Consider the following 14,084-nt stretch of genomic DNA (forward strand, 5'->3'; position numbering starts at 1 on the left):
CAAAGACCCTATTTCCAAATAAGGTCACATTTGTAGGTACCAGGGATGCGAATTTTAATATCTTTTATGGGGCACACAATTCAACTCATAACACCTTGACTCAGGGTCAGATTCGGGGACCCCCAACCTAAGACAATTATCACTTATGAAGCACTTTTTATATTTCCCTAAATATAATTATCTTACTTTATCCTCAATAATCTTATGAGATAAATATTGGCTCCATTTTAAGTTAATAAATCTGAGGATTAGGTACTATAGTGAAGTCAACTCATTGTTATATCAGGTGAGAAATGTAATAAGATGCCAGTCCCACCAGTGGGAGTGGTTTTCAGCAAAAGAGATCAAATACCTTAAGCTTTTTTTCTCTAATCTGCAATAATATAGATCAGGAAACAATTAAAGAGGGATTTTCCTAGGGCTGTGATATGTATTCTTTTCTATTTAAGACTTTTGTTGATAAACTTCTAAGACCTGACATTTCCTCTTTCTTTACTTGCATTGGCTGTTCAGAGCCACTCTTTATTTATTCATTGCTTTCAAAAATCTGTGGGGAAGGGGAAGTAGTTTCCATGCACAAAGTCATGTCCAGTTTCTGATACTCCCTTTGGCAGCAATAGTTGCTCACTCTCCTCTCTGTACCAGACTCTGCTAGGAGCTGTCTGTAAAACAATATTCTGTAAAACAAGGACACATTGTCTCAGCCTCTGTGCTAAAGCTGCTGGGAAGTATACTGAGCAGGGAAGAGACTATAGAATGAAACTAACATCTAAGGTATCCTGTATATCATTTTCACACCTCTCACAATGCTACCCCTGCCTATTGTAATATTTTCTACTCCATCTATCACCAAAGGTCAAGTCCTTCCCCTGGTCACAAGTCTGAAAATACTTCCACTTATGGGCGTATCCACATACACTCCGAAGACCTGTTTATGCTTCTGATTGCTTTCCTTCATTTTCCAAGCTGACACTGCTGATTATAATTAAAATCCTCTCGGGTGAATAAATGGATACATAACTGAACTAAGTGGATATTTATGAGTAGATTGATGAGAGGTCTGGATGATCCAAAATATCTCCTCCAACATCTTTCACATTAGAAAGAAGATAAAGATCTGACCCTGAGCAATCCCTCTCTTGGGCCCATTAGGAGCAAAATGACTTTTTAATATTCTATTTAGGACTTTTTAATATTCAGAAAAAGGGGAATGGGTGACTTCTGGAGGTGGCAAAAATGGGAAGTGGAGGAGGGGAAGGAGGTAAGTGAAAGAGGCTCCAAAACAGCTAGGTTTTAGACATAAGACGCGTGTATGTCATAACATGATGATAATTTCAGTAGGCGTATGAGTTATCTTTCTGCTTAACAAATTACCCTAAAAGTTAACAACTTAAAGCAGTAATAAACATTTATTATTTCACATAATGTCTGTGGGTCTGGAGTTTAGGAGTGGTTTATCAGGATGGTTCTGGTTCTGGAAGTTGCAATCTAGCTGTTGTTCAAGGCTGCAGTCGTATGAAGACTTTACTGAGGCTCAAGGATTAACTTCTAAGATGGCTCACTCATACGGCTCTTGGCAAGAAGCATCAGTTCCTTACTGGCCGTTGGCAGCAAGCTTCAGTTTCTCACTACCATAGGGCTGCTTGAATGTCTTCATGACACAGCAACTGGCTTCCCCCAGAGCAAGTTGTCCAAGAGAGAGCAAGAGGAAAACTCTGCCTTTTTAAGATCTAGTCTTGGAAGTCATCACTTCCACTGTTCAGTTTATTAAAAGTGAGTCACTTAATTCAGACCACTCCTAATGATAGTGGAGTTAGAGTTCACTTTTTTCTTTTTTCTTTGGCTGCACCGTGTGTCTTGTGGGATCTTAGTTCCCTGACCAGGGATTGAACCTATGCCCTCAGCAGTGAAAGCGTGGATTTCTAACCACTGGACTGCCAGGGAATTCCCAGAGTTCACTTTTTTGAAGAGAAAATATCAAAATATGTGTGGACATATTTCAAAAACATTAGTTTTGGGTTCAGTGAATATTTATTGAGCATCTTTACTGGGACCTGAGTAGGCACTGGAATTCAAACACAAGTTATTATCACCAAAGACTAAAGAAATCAGAATTTTTATATAGATAGACAAGAGATAATTTTAGGATACAGGACATTACATGACTATGATAGGTTTAAAGCTGAATGGACATGTAGGTGAGATTTAAATCATGGACAGCATGAGGGACTGATTTTTCTACTGAGCAGACAATAAAGGTTATTTTGTAACCTGTAACCTGTGTAACTGCCCATTCATAAAACCTGTGGGACCCGAACTGAGAACTAAATACCAAAGTACAGAAGTAGTAACATATTCCATCTTTTAACCCCAGACACTTAGGTCATTACTTTGTATCTACAAATAATCAATAAATATTTACTGTTTTTTTGGATTAAATTTAACTGATGAATTAAGATGAATTCTAGGTATAAATTTATATACCCCATTTGCTTGTTGTAGATTTTGATTACTATGGCTCTTCTGGATGTTTTCTGTTACTTATTTCTTTGACATGGTCAGCTCTTTTCTAGAATTTAGAGCAGTCACAGGGGCACAAACTAGAGGCTCATGGGCCAGACTCTGCCAGAGGAATAGTTTTGTTTGGTTAAAATTGTGTGTGTTTGTGTGATAGTTTTCACTGATTTTTTAATGCCTTTAGGTGGGGCATACACTCATTATTCAGTCTTGGTTCCCCCACAGGCCCCGCTACTTCCTGTTGTCTGATATCCATCAGCCTTACTGGTCCCTAAAGACGCTTGAAATGTGAGACCCATGCATCTAGATTTTAAATCTCAGGATGGCACTGCATAATATTAGTTCAGCCTGTTCTTTTTTTTTTTTTTTTTGAATTTTTAAATTTTATTTTATTTATTTTTTATACAGCAGGTTCTTATTAGTTATCTATTTTATACATGTTAGTGTATATATGTCAATCCCAATCTCCCAATTCATCACACCACCACCCAACCCCTGCCACTATCCTCCGTTGGTGTCCATACGTTTGTTCTCTACATCTGTGTCTCTATTTCTGACCTGCAAACCAGTTCATCTGTACCATTTTTCTAGGTTCCACATATGTGCATTAATATACAATATTTGTTTTTCTCTTCCTGACTTACTTCACTCTGTATGACAGTCTCTAGACCCATCCACGTCTCTACAAATGACCCAATTTTGTTCCTTTTTATGGCTGAGTAATATTCCATTGTATATATATGCCACATCTTCTTTATCCATTCATCTGTCGATGGGCATTTAGGTTGCTTCCATGACCTGGCTATTGTAAATAGTGCTGCAATGAACATTGGGGTGCATGTGTCTTTTTGAATTATGGTTTTCTCTGGGTATATGCCCAGTAGTGGGATTGCTGGGTCATATGGCAATTCTATTTTTAGTTTTTTAAGGAACCTCCATACTGTTCTCCATAGTAACTATATCAATTTACATTCCCACCAACAGTGCAAGAGGGTTCCCTTTTCTCCACACCCTCTCCAGCATTTGTTATTTGTAGATTTTCTGATGATGCCCCTTCTAACTGTTGTGAGGTGATACCTCATGGTAGTTTTGATTTGCATTTCTCTAATAATTAGTGATGTTGAGCAGCTTTTCATGTGCTTCTTGGCCATCTGTATGTCTTCTTTGGAGAAATGTCTATTTAAGTCTTCTGCCCTTTTTTTTTTTTTTTTTTTTTTTTGTGGTAAGCGGGCCTCTCACTGTTGTGGCCTCTTCCGTTGCGGAGCACAGGCTCCGGATGCGCAGGCTCAGTGCCCATGGCTCACGGGCCCAGCCGCTCCATGGCATGTGGGATCTTCCTGGACCGGGGCACGAACCCGTGTCCCCTGCATCGGCAGGCGGACTCTCAACCACTGTGCCACCAGGGAAGCCCCTGCACATTTTTTGATTAGATTGTTTGTTTTTCTCATATTGAGCTGCATGAGCTCTTTATATATTTTGGAGCTTAATCCTTTGTCCGTTGATTCATTTGCAAATATTTTCTCCCATTCTGAGGGTTGTCTTTTCGTCTTGTTTGTAGTTTCCTTTGCTTTGCAAAAGCTTTTAAGTTTCATTAGGTCTCATTTGTTTATTTATTTTGTTTATTTCCATTACTCCACGAGGTGGATCAAAAAAGATCTTGCTGTGATTTATGTGAAAGGGTGTTCTTCCTATGTTTTCCTCTAAGAGTTTTATAGTGTCTGGTCTTACATTTAGGTCTCTAATCCATTTTGAGTTTATTTTTGTGTATGGTGTTAGGAAGTGTTCTAATTTCATTCTTTTACATGTAGCTGTCCAGTTTTCCCAGCACCACTTATTGAAGAGGCTGTCTTTTCTCCACTGTATATCCTTGCCTCCTTTGTCATAGATTAGTTGACCATAGGTGCGTGGGTTTATCTCTGGGCTTTCTATCCTGTTCCATTGATCTATATTTCTGTTTTTGTGCCAGTACCATATTGTCTTGATTACTGTAGCTTTGTAGTATAGTCTGAAGTCAGGGAGCTTGATACCTCCAGCTCCGTTTTTTTCCCTAAAGGCCACATTGGCTATTCGGGTCTTTTGTGTCTCCATACAAGTTTTAAGATTTTTTGTTCTACTTCTGTAAAAAATGCCACTGGTAATTTGATAGGGCTTGCACTGACTCTGTAGATTGCTTTGGGTAGCATAATCATTTTCACAATATTGACTCTTCCAATACAAGAACATGGTATATCTCTCCATCTGTTTGTGTCATCTTTGATTTCTTTCATCAGTGTCTTATAGTTTTCTGAGTACAGGTCTTTTACCTCCTTAGGTAGGTTTATTCCTAGGTATTTTATTCTTTTTGTGGCAATGGTGAATGGGATTGTTTCCTTCATTTCTCTTTCTGATCTTTCATTGTTAGTGTATAGGAATGCAAGAGATTTCTGTGCATTAATTTTGTATCCTGCAACCTTACCAAATTCATTGATCAGCTCTAGTAGTTTTCTGGTGATATCTTTAGGATTCTCTATGTATAGTACCATGTCATCTGCAAACAGTGACAGTTTTACTTCTTCTTTTCCTATTTGGATTCCTTTTATTTCTTTTTCTTCTCTGATTGCCATGGCTAGGACTTCCAAAACTATATTGAATAATAGTGGCGAGAGTGGACATCCTTGTCTCATTCCTGATCTTAGAGGAAATGCTTTCAGTTTTTCACCATTGAGAATGATGTTTGCTGTGGGTTTGTCGTATATGGCCTTTATTCTGTTGAGGTAGGTTCCCTCTATGCCCACTTTCTGGAGAGTTTTTATCATAAATGGGTGTTGAATTTTGTCAAAAGCTTTTTCTGCATCTATTGAGATGATCATATGGTTTTTATCCTTCAATTTGTTAATATGGTGTATCACATTGATTGATTTGCGTATATTGAAGAATCCCTTGCATCCCTGGGATATATCCCACTTGATCATGGTGTATGATCCTTTTAATGTGTTGTTGGATTCTGTTTGCTAGTATTTTGTTGAGGATTTTTACATCTATATTCATCAGTGATATTGGTCTGTAATTTTCTTTTTGTGTAGTATCTTTGTCTGGTTTTGCTGTCAGGGTGATGGTGTCCTCATAGCATGAGTTTGAGAGTGTTCCTTCCTCTGCAATTTTTGGAAGAGTTTGAGAAGGATTGGTGTTAGCTCTTCTCTAAATGTTTGATAGAATTCACTCATGAAGCCATCTGGTCCTGGACTTTTGTTTGTTGGAAGATTTTTAATCACAGTTTCAATTTCATTACTTGTGATTGGTCTGTTCATATTTTCTATTTCTTCCTGGTTCAGTCTTGGAAGGTTATATCTTTCTAAGAATTTGTCCATTTCTTCCAGGTTGTCCATTTTATTGGCATAGAGTTGCTTGTAGTAGTCTCTTAGGATGCTTTGTATTTCTGCAGTGTCTGTTGTAACTTCTCCTTTTTCATTTCTAATTTTATTGATTGGAGTTCTCTCCCTCTTTTTCTTGACGAGTCTGGCTAAAGTTTATCAGTTTCGTTTATTTTCTCAAAGAACCAGCTTTTAGTTTTATTGATCTTTGCTATTGTTTTCTTTGTTTCTATTTCATTTATTTCTGTTCTGATCTTTATGAATTCTTTCCTTCTACTAACTTTGGGTTTTGTTTGTTCTTCTTTCTCTAGTTCCTTTAGGTGTAAGATTAGATTGTTTATTTGAGATTTTTCTTGTTTCTTGAGGTAGGTTGTATTGCTATAAACTTCCCTCTTAGAACTGCTTTTGCTGTGTCCCATAGGTTTGGATCGTCATGTTTTCATTGTCATTTGTCTCTAGGTATTTTTTGATTTCCTCTTTGATTTCTTAAGTGATCTCTTAGTTATTTAATAACGTATTGTTTGGCCTCTGTATGTTTGTGTTTTTTACATGTTTTCCCTGTAATTGACTTCTAATCTCATAGCGTTGTGGTCGGAAAAGATGCTTGATATGATTTTAATTTTCTTAAATTTACCAAGCTTGATTTGTGACCCAAGATGTGATCTATCCTGGAGAATGTTCCATGAGCACTTGAGAAGAAACTGTAACCTGCTGTTTTTGGATGGAATGTGCTATAAATATCAATTAAATCTGTCTGGTCTATTGTGTCATTTAAAGCTTGTGTTTCCTTATTAATTTTCTTTCTGAATGATCAGACCATTGGTGTAAGTGAGGTGTTAAAGTCCCCCACTATTATTGTGTTACTGTCAATTTTCTCTTTTATAATTCTTAGCAGTTGCCTTATGTATTGAGGTGCTCCTATGTTGGGTGCATATATATTTATAATTGTTATATCTTCTTCTTGGATTGATCCCTTGATCATTATGTAGTGTACTTCCTTGTCTCTTGTAACATTCTTTATTTTAAAATCTATTTTATCTGATATGAGTATTGGTACTCCAGCTTTCTTTCGATTTCCATTTGCATGGAAATATCTTTTTCCATCCCCTCACTTTCAGTCTGTATGTGTTCCTAGGTCTGAAGTGGGTCTCTTGTAGACAGCATATATATGGGTCTTGTTTTTGTATCCATTCAGCAAGCCTGTGTCTTTTGGTTGGAGCATTTAATCCATTCACATTTAAAGTAATTATTGATATGTATGTTCTTATTACCATTTTTTTAATTTTTATGGGTTTGTTTTTGTAGGTCCTTTTCTTCTCTTTTATTTCCCACTTAGAGAAGTTCCTTTAGCATTTGTTGTAGAGCTGGTTTGGTGGTGCTGAACTCTCTTAGCTTTTGCTTGTCTGTAAAGCTTTTGATTTCTCCATCAAATCTGAATGAGATCCTTGCTGGGTAGAGTCATCTTGGTTGTTGGTTCTTCCGTTTCATCACTTTAAGTATATCATGCCACTCCCGTCTGGCTTGTAGAGTTTCTGCCGAGAAATCAGCTGTTAACCTTATGGGAGTTCCTTTGTATGTCTTTTGTCATTTTTCCCTTGTTACTTTCAATAATTTTTCTTTGTCTTTAATTTTTGTCAATTTGATTACTGTGTGTCTTGGTGTGTTTCTTCTTGGGCTTATCCTGCCTGTGACTCTCTGCACTTCCTGGACGTGGGTTGCTATTTCCTTGCCCATGTTAGGGAAGTTTTCAACTATAATCTCTTCAAATATTTTCTTGGGTCCTTTCTCTCTCCCTTCTCCTTGTGGGACCCCTATAATGTGAACATTGTTGTGTTTAATGTTGTCCCAGAGGTCTCTTAGGCTGTCTTCATTTCTTTTCATTCTTTTTTCTTTATTCTGTTCTGCAGCAGTGAATTCCACCATTCTGTCTTCCAGGGCACTTATCCGTTCTTCTGCCTCAGTTATTCTGCTACTGATTCTTTCTACTGTATTTTTCATTTCAGTTATTGTATTGTTCATCTCTGTTTGTTTGCTCTTTAATTTTTCTAGGTGTTTGTTCTTTAATTCTTCTAGGTCTTTGTTAAATATTTCTTGCATCTTCTTAATCTTTGCCTCCATTGTTTTTCCGAGGTCCTGGATCATCTTCACTATCATTATTCTGAATTCTTTTTCTGGAAGGTTGCCTATCTCCACTTCATTTAGTTGTTTTTCTGGGATTTTATCTTGTTCCTTCATCTGGTACAGAGTCCTCTGCCTTTTCATTTTGTCTATCTTTCTGTGAATGTGGTTTTCCTTCCATAGGCTGTAGAATTGTAGTACTTCTTGCTTCTACTCTAGTTCAGCCTATTCTTACTCTCCATCCCAAGGGTGAACTGCTTTCAGATCAATCACTTTTGGCTTTAGGTCAAACGTAGTGTTTTGGTAGCTATCTCCCTTTTTAGCTTAGTATCCCCTTGCATTCTGCTAAACCCTTGTTTTCTCTCCATCTCTTTTTTCCTTTCCCTTCTATTCAGCACTCTTGGTGAATATTCCCCTTTTCCAGTTTCTCTCAATCCCCACATCCTAAATGGTATATGGAAAAAAGCATGAACATTGAGGGCAGAAAGACTTAGTTTTTAACTACCTTTTAAAATGGGGGGGGGGGTTCCCTGGTGGCGCAGTGGTTAAGAACCCACCTGCCAATGCAGGGGACATAGGTTCGAGCCCTGGTCCGGGAAGATCCCACATGCCACGGAGCAACTAAGCCCATGCACCCCAACTACTGAGCCTGCACTCTAGAGTCCGTGAGCCACAACTACTGAGCCCACGTGCCACAACTACTAAAGCCTGCATGCCTAGAGCCCGTGCTCCACAAGAGGAGCCACCACAATGAGAAGCCCGCACACCACAACGAAGAGTAGCCCCTGCTCACCGCAACTAGAGAAAGCCCACGTGCAGCAACGAAGACCCAATGCAGCCAAAAATAAGTAAATAAAAAAAGAAAATGAGGATAACAATTCTTACCTGTTAGTGATATGGTGTATAGCACCTGGCATGCAAAAGGTGTGGTAAAATTAAGAAACAGTCCCTCCTTCTTTATGGTAAATAGTTTCAAGACCTTCTGTGAGGGTATTTTCATAGTTCTTCCACTTTCTCTTTTCCAATCTTTATTCTTGTCAGTTCATTCATTTACCCTTTTATTAATTCACTTATGTAACAAATATTAACTGGCCTCTTACTCTCTATCAGCCAGTGTCAGGGCATGAGAACGAGAAAATGATACCATCCCTGCCCTTGTTGGGCTTTGGTCTACTAGTGGGAAGCAGATATTAATCAAAGAACCATACAAATAAATGTAAAGGTTTCTAATTCTAAAACGTTTTGTTGTAATTAGTGCCAAAAAAGAGAGTATACAGTGTTAAGACCTATTATATTAATAATAGGGGGATGTTGTGGCCTCATCAGAGAGGTCATAGGAGGCTTTTACTAAAGAAATGATGACTGAGCTGAGATCTCAAGGAAAGAGGAATTAACTCTGTGCGTGTGTGTGTGTGTGTGTGTGTGTGTGTCTGTGTGTGGTGGTGGTCATGATTAGAATTTTTAGCAAATGGAAACAGCATATGCAAAGCCCTGTGATCCAAGGGAGCAGAGGCTTCTTACTGGTCAGTTTGCTCTCCCTTGCTTTTTCTTTTTTTCTTCTTACTTTCTTCCATTCTTTCTTTCCTTTCTTTCCTCCCTTCCCTTATTTCTTTCGTATTATTTTAATGCAGAGAGTTAACACCTTCCTCAGTTCTTGACACATTATCATCATTCATCCATGCAAAGACTCTCAGTTACATTTTTTTTTAAGATTTTTTAAAATTTATTTGTTTATTTTTGGCTGCATTCAGTCTTCGTTGCTGCACACAGGCTTTCTCTAGTTACAGTGAGCGGGGGCTACTCTTCGTTGCAGTGTGTGGGCTTCTCGTTGCGGTGGCTTCTCTTGCTGTGGAACATGGGCTCTAGGCACGCGGGCTCCAGTAGTTGTGGCATGTGGGCTCAGTAGTTATGCCTCACGGGCTCTAGAGCACAGGCTCAGTAGTTGTGGCGTGTGTGGGCTTAGTTTCTCCGTGGCATGTGGGATCTTCCTGGACCAGGACTCGAACCCATGTCCTCTGCATTGGCAGGTCGATTTTTAACCACTGCACCACCAGGGAAGTCCCCTGTTACATTTTTTATTTATCAGTATACTCAGTTTTATCCCCTTTTAGCAATTCCTTTCTCTCTTCCATATGCAACCATTTTAATACAAATTTTTAAAATTCATGTTCTTGAAAAAGGTATATTTGTTTTCTATGTATGTGTTATTAACTTATGTAAATGATATTGTATTATTATTCTCATTTCTTTTTCACTTGGCACTGTTTTTAACATAGTTGTTCTGTGTACATCTGTGTATACTAATCATGCTCTTTGTATATCTAATCTGTTACTATTTGTTACATAGTTCTTCATCTTGGTTATTATATATTTACTCCAATTCAGGATTGTCTCCAATTCTTTTCCACCTCACACAAGAACAGCAACAACAACACTGGCACACTTTAATGAGCATCCTCTAACATATCCTCTTAGGGACGAGTGAGAAATTCCTTTGAAGGGTATAACCAGGAGTGGAATTGCCAGATCATAGGTTATGCACATACTTGATTTGACTAAGTCATGCCAGCTGGATCATCAGAATAACTCAATTATCAGAGGTTTTCTGTTTTATGATTACCTCATCCCCACTGCTCTCCAACAGAGCATCCTAGAATCTTCTATTCAATTCTATTTTCTCCTGTATCCCTTTTATTCTTAACACATCCATTGTGAGTAAGCCACTGGGGTTCTCCTTTCCCCCAGTAGCCTAGATCCAGATCCAGTTTATCACATTCCCCTTCAGGAATTTACAACACACAGTTGTATACTAGAGATAATTGTCATCTTCTGAAGGAGGTTTCTGTTTACTTTTCCTAAACATTTAAAACCCTATGCCCATAATCTGTATACTTCTCCATGATCCCCTTTCAACTCACAAATATTTCTTAGGATTATCTAATCACTAAGGTGGACTATAAGCAGGTTGGACAAAGAAATTTTTGACTTAGTCTCAAAAGAAGAAATGTAAATGGCTAATATGGGAGTGGGGTGGGGTGGGGGAGGGAGGTCCAGCTTCATTAGTAGTACTTTTCTTTCTTTTTTTTTTAAATAAATTTATTCATTTATGGCTGCATTGGGCCTTCGTTGCTGCGCTTGGGCTTTCTCTAGTTGCAGCGAGTGGGGGTTACTCTTCATTGCGGTGTGCGGGCTTCTCGTGGTGGCTTCTCTTGTTGCAGAGCACGGGCTCTAGGCACGTGGGCTTCAGTAGTTGTGGCACGTGGGCTCAGTAGTTGTGGCTCATGGGCTCTAGAGCACTGGCTCAGTAGTTGTGGCCCACAGGCTTAGCTGCTCCACAGCATGTGGGATCTTCCCGAACCAGGGCTTGAACCCGTGTCCCCTGCATTGGCAGGCAGATTCTTAACCACTGTGCCACCAGGGAAGTCCAGTAGTACTTTTCAAAGAAAAGTAGTTAGAAATAATTAAGAGAAGTCCTTTTACTGATATAAAGTTGGGGAGTTTTTTAAAGAGATATAATCTATCTTTGGTGAGGTTTCAGGAAGATGGGCGCTTACACACAATGCTGGTAGGGAATGTAAAACTGTACAACCTTTTCACAAAGCAATTTGAAAATGTATATCAAAGGACCAAACAGTGACTTCACAGTGCAGAAAACTGGAAGGCATCATCTTGACTAAATTATTAAAGTTAATATCACAAGTATTGGGATAAGCCAGTATTATGCGCCTCCTGCTGCAATGCATGAGAACACAACATCACTTCGGTAGTATTCTTACTAAAAATGTATAACCTGAATTGAATTATGAGGAAACAATGAAACCAAACCTAAACTGAGGGATCTTATAAAACAACTGGCCAGTCTTCTTCAAAAGTGTCAAGGTCATTCAGAACCAGCTACATAATTTACAGAGTCCTGGTAAAATTCAAATGTGAAATTTTCAAAATTTCTTTTAAAATGATGAAGAATTTCAAGACAACAATAACAGTATTAAATCAAATGTGCAGGGCAGGGCCCTGTGCCCTGAGTTAGCCCTGAGGTCATGAAAGACAAAGAAAGACTGAGAAACTGTCCTGCATTGGAGGGGTAGAAGGAGACATGAAAACTAAAAGGAATGCTTGATCCTGCACCAGATCAAGCACATTAGTGGGACAAAATGAAATATTTAAGTAAGGTCTGTAGATTAGGTAATAGTATGATAGCAATGTTTCTTTTTTCTTTTTTTTTTTTTTTGCGGTACGCGGGCCTCTCACTGTGGTGGCCCCTCCGGCTGCGGAGCACAGGCTCCGGACGCACAGGCTCAGCGGCCATGGCTCACGGGCCCAGCCGCTCCGCGGCATGTGGGATCCTCCCGGACTGGGGCACGAACCCGCGTCCCCTGCATTGGCAGGCGGACTCTCAACCACTGCGCCACCAGGGAAGCCCCATTATTTTGATAATTGTATTGTGGTTACGTTAGATATTAATATTTGGGGAATATCAATGAAGAGCGTATGGAAATAACTTGTGCTGTTTTTGCAAATTTTTTTTAAGTCTCAAATTATTTCAAAATAAGTAAAAGTACAAGATGTGGGAGATCAGTGGACATTGGAGTACTCACTGAAATTGTCTTGGAAAATAGAGCTTAAAGCTGGGTTTTGTATACATTTATTTATTTATTTTTGGCTGCATTGAGTCTTCGTTGCTACAACGAGCTTTCTCTAGCTGCAGCCAGCGGGGGCTACTCTTCGTTGCGGTGCACGGGCTTCTCATTGCGGTGGCTTCTCTTGTTGCAGAGCGCGGGCTCTAGGTGCGTGGGCTTCAGTAGTTGTGGTGCATGGGCTTCAGTAGTTGTGGCGTGTGGGCTTCAGTAGTTTTGGCGCATGGACTTCAGTAGTTGTGGTGCACAGGCTTCGTTGCTCCATGGCATGTGGGATCTTCCTGGACCAGGGCTCAAACCCGTATCCCCTGCATTGGCAGGCAGATTCCTAACCACTGTGCCACCACGGAAGTCCCAAAGCTGGGTTTTGGATAATGGATGAGAATTTAATGGATAGAAAGGAGATTTAATTGGACATAGGAAAAAAACATGTAAAGGAAAGCAAAATCTTTGGCTTTCAAGTCTAATAAAAAAATAAAATGTATATTTATATGATTTCCCCTATTATTCCATTTCTGATAAATTTTCCTCAGAAAATAGCCAAAGATATGTACAGATATTTATATACAATGAATCAAACTGCAGCAGTGTTTATAACAGTAAACAATTGGGAGACATCAAAATGTCCAATAATGGGGTTGGTTAAATAAGCTTATTTTCATCCACAGATTAGGAAACAACACAGCAAATTAAATTATCTATAAAAGAGTATTCAATTAGTATTGAATTTGATTAGTGCTGGGTAGAGGGATTGTGGCTTTTTAAAGATTTTTCTGTTTATGTTTTATTGCAAAATGGCTTCCTGTTATACTTTTGTTATCAAAATACAGACATCACTGAAAAAATGAGAAATATTTAACCTACTTCAGGTCTGGCCCCAAACGTTTCTGAAAATACTAACACTTAACAAATGTTAGTCCTCCTTATAGTGAATTTATGTAAAAACTCTCATTTGATTATAGCAGTACCAACTATTTGCAGAACAGGTCATTGTTTTTGTAAGTCTGTGCATAGTTTTTAAATGTAGGCTTGTAGATGCTTTTTTCTCCAAATGTAGCTGAATGCCCTCTTGCAGCGTAAAAAATACTTGCAACTCTTGCTTCTTCACAATTCATAGCTATGACATGTATTTGGAAGTGCTTTTCAGACTATTCTTTCAAAGAATTGCCATTTAATCAATTTTAAAATATCATAAAAGGAAGTATAAAAATCCAAAAAACTCCATCATTCTCTTTTCATATCTATCCTTTTTGACCATTATCAAGCTAGAGATGCAGATTTTATATGTCATTATAATTATGATATGCAGTTGTGTGTCTCTACCTTTTATTTAATATTATTTTGTAAAATTTCCCTATATTTCTGTATTTCTATCATTTTAATTATCTTCATAATATTTCACTGATATACCTAGTTTTTCCTACACTTCCCATATTATTGACAATTTAAGTAATTTCTAATT

General features: G+C 38.4%; 1 protein-coding gene across 2 annotated transcripts in view; it reads left to right on the plus strand.

Annotated features, from left to right (window-relative positions):
- The window catches only part of TBC1D12 (TBC1 domain family member 12), a 124,819-nt gene that overhangs the window by 4,847 nt on the left and 105,888 nt on the right, over window positions 1-14,084 (plus strand). The window lies entirely within an intron of this gene.

This window comes from Delphinapterus leucas, chromosome 16 (assembly GCF_059928025.1).
Source record: "Delphinapterus leucas isolate spDelLeu-1000000601 "Yukka" chromosome 16, BTC_Dleu_Yukka2, whole genome shotgun sequence".
Classification (NCBI taxonomy): Eukaryota; Metazoa; Chordata; class Mammalia; order Artiodactyla; family Monodontidae; genus Delphinapterus; species Delphinapterus leucas.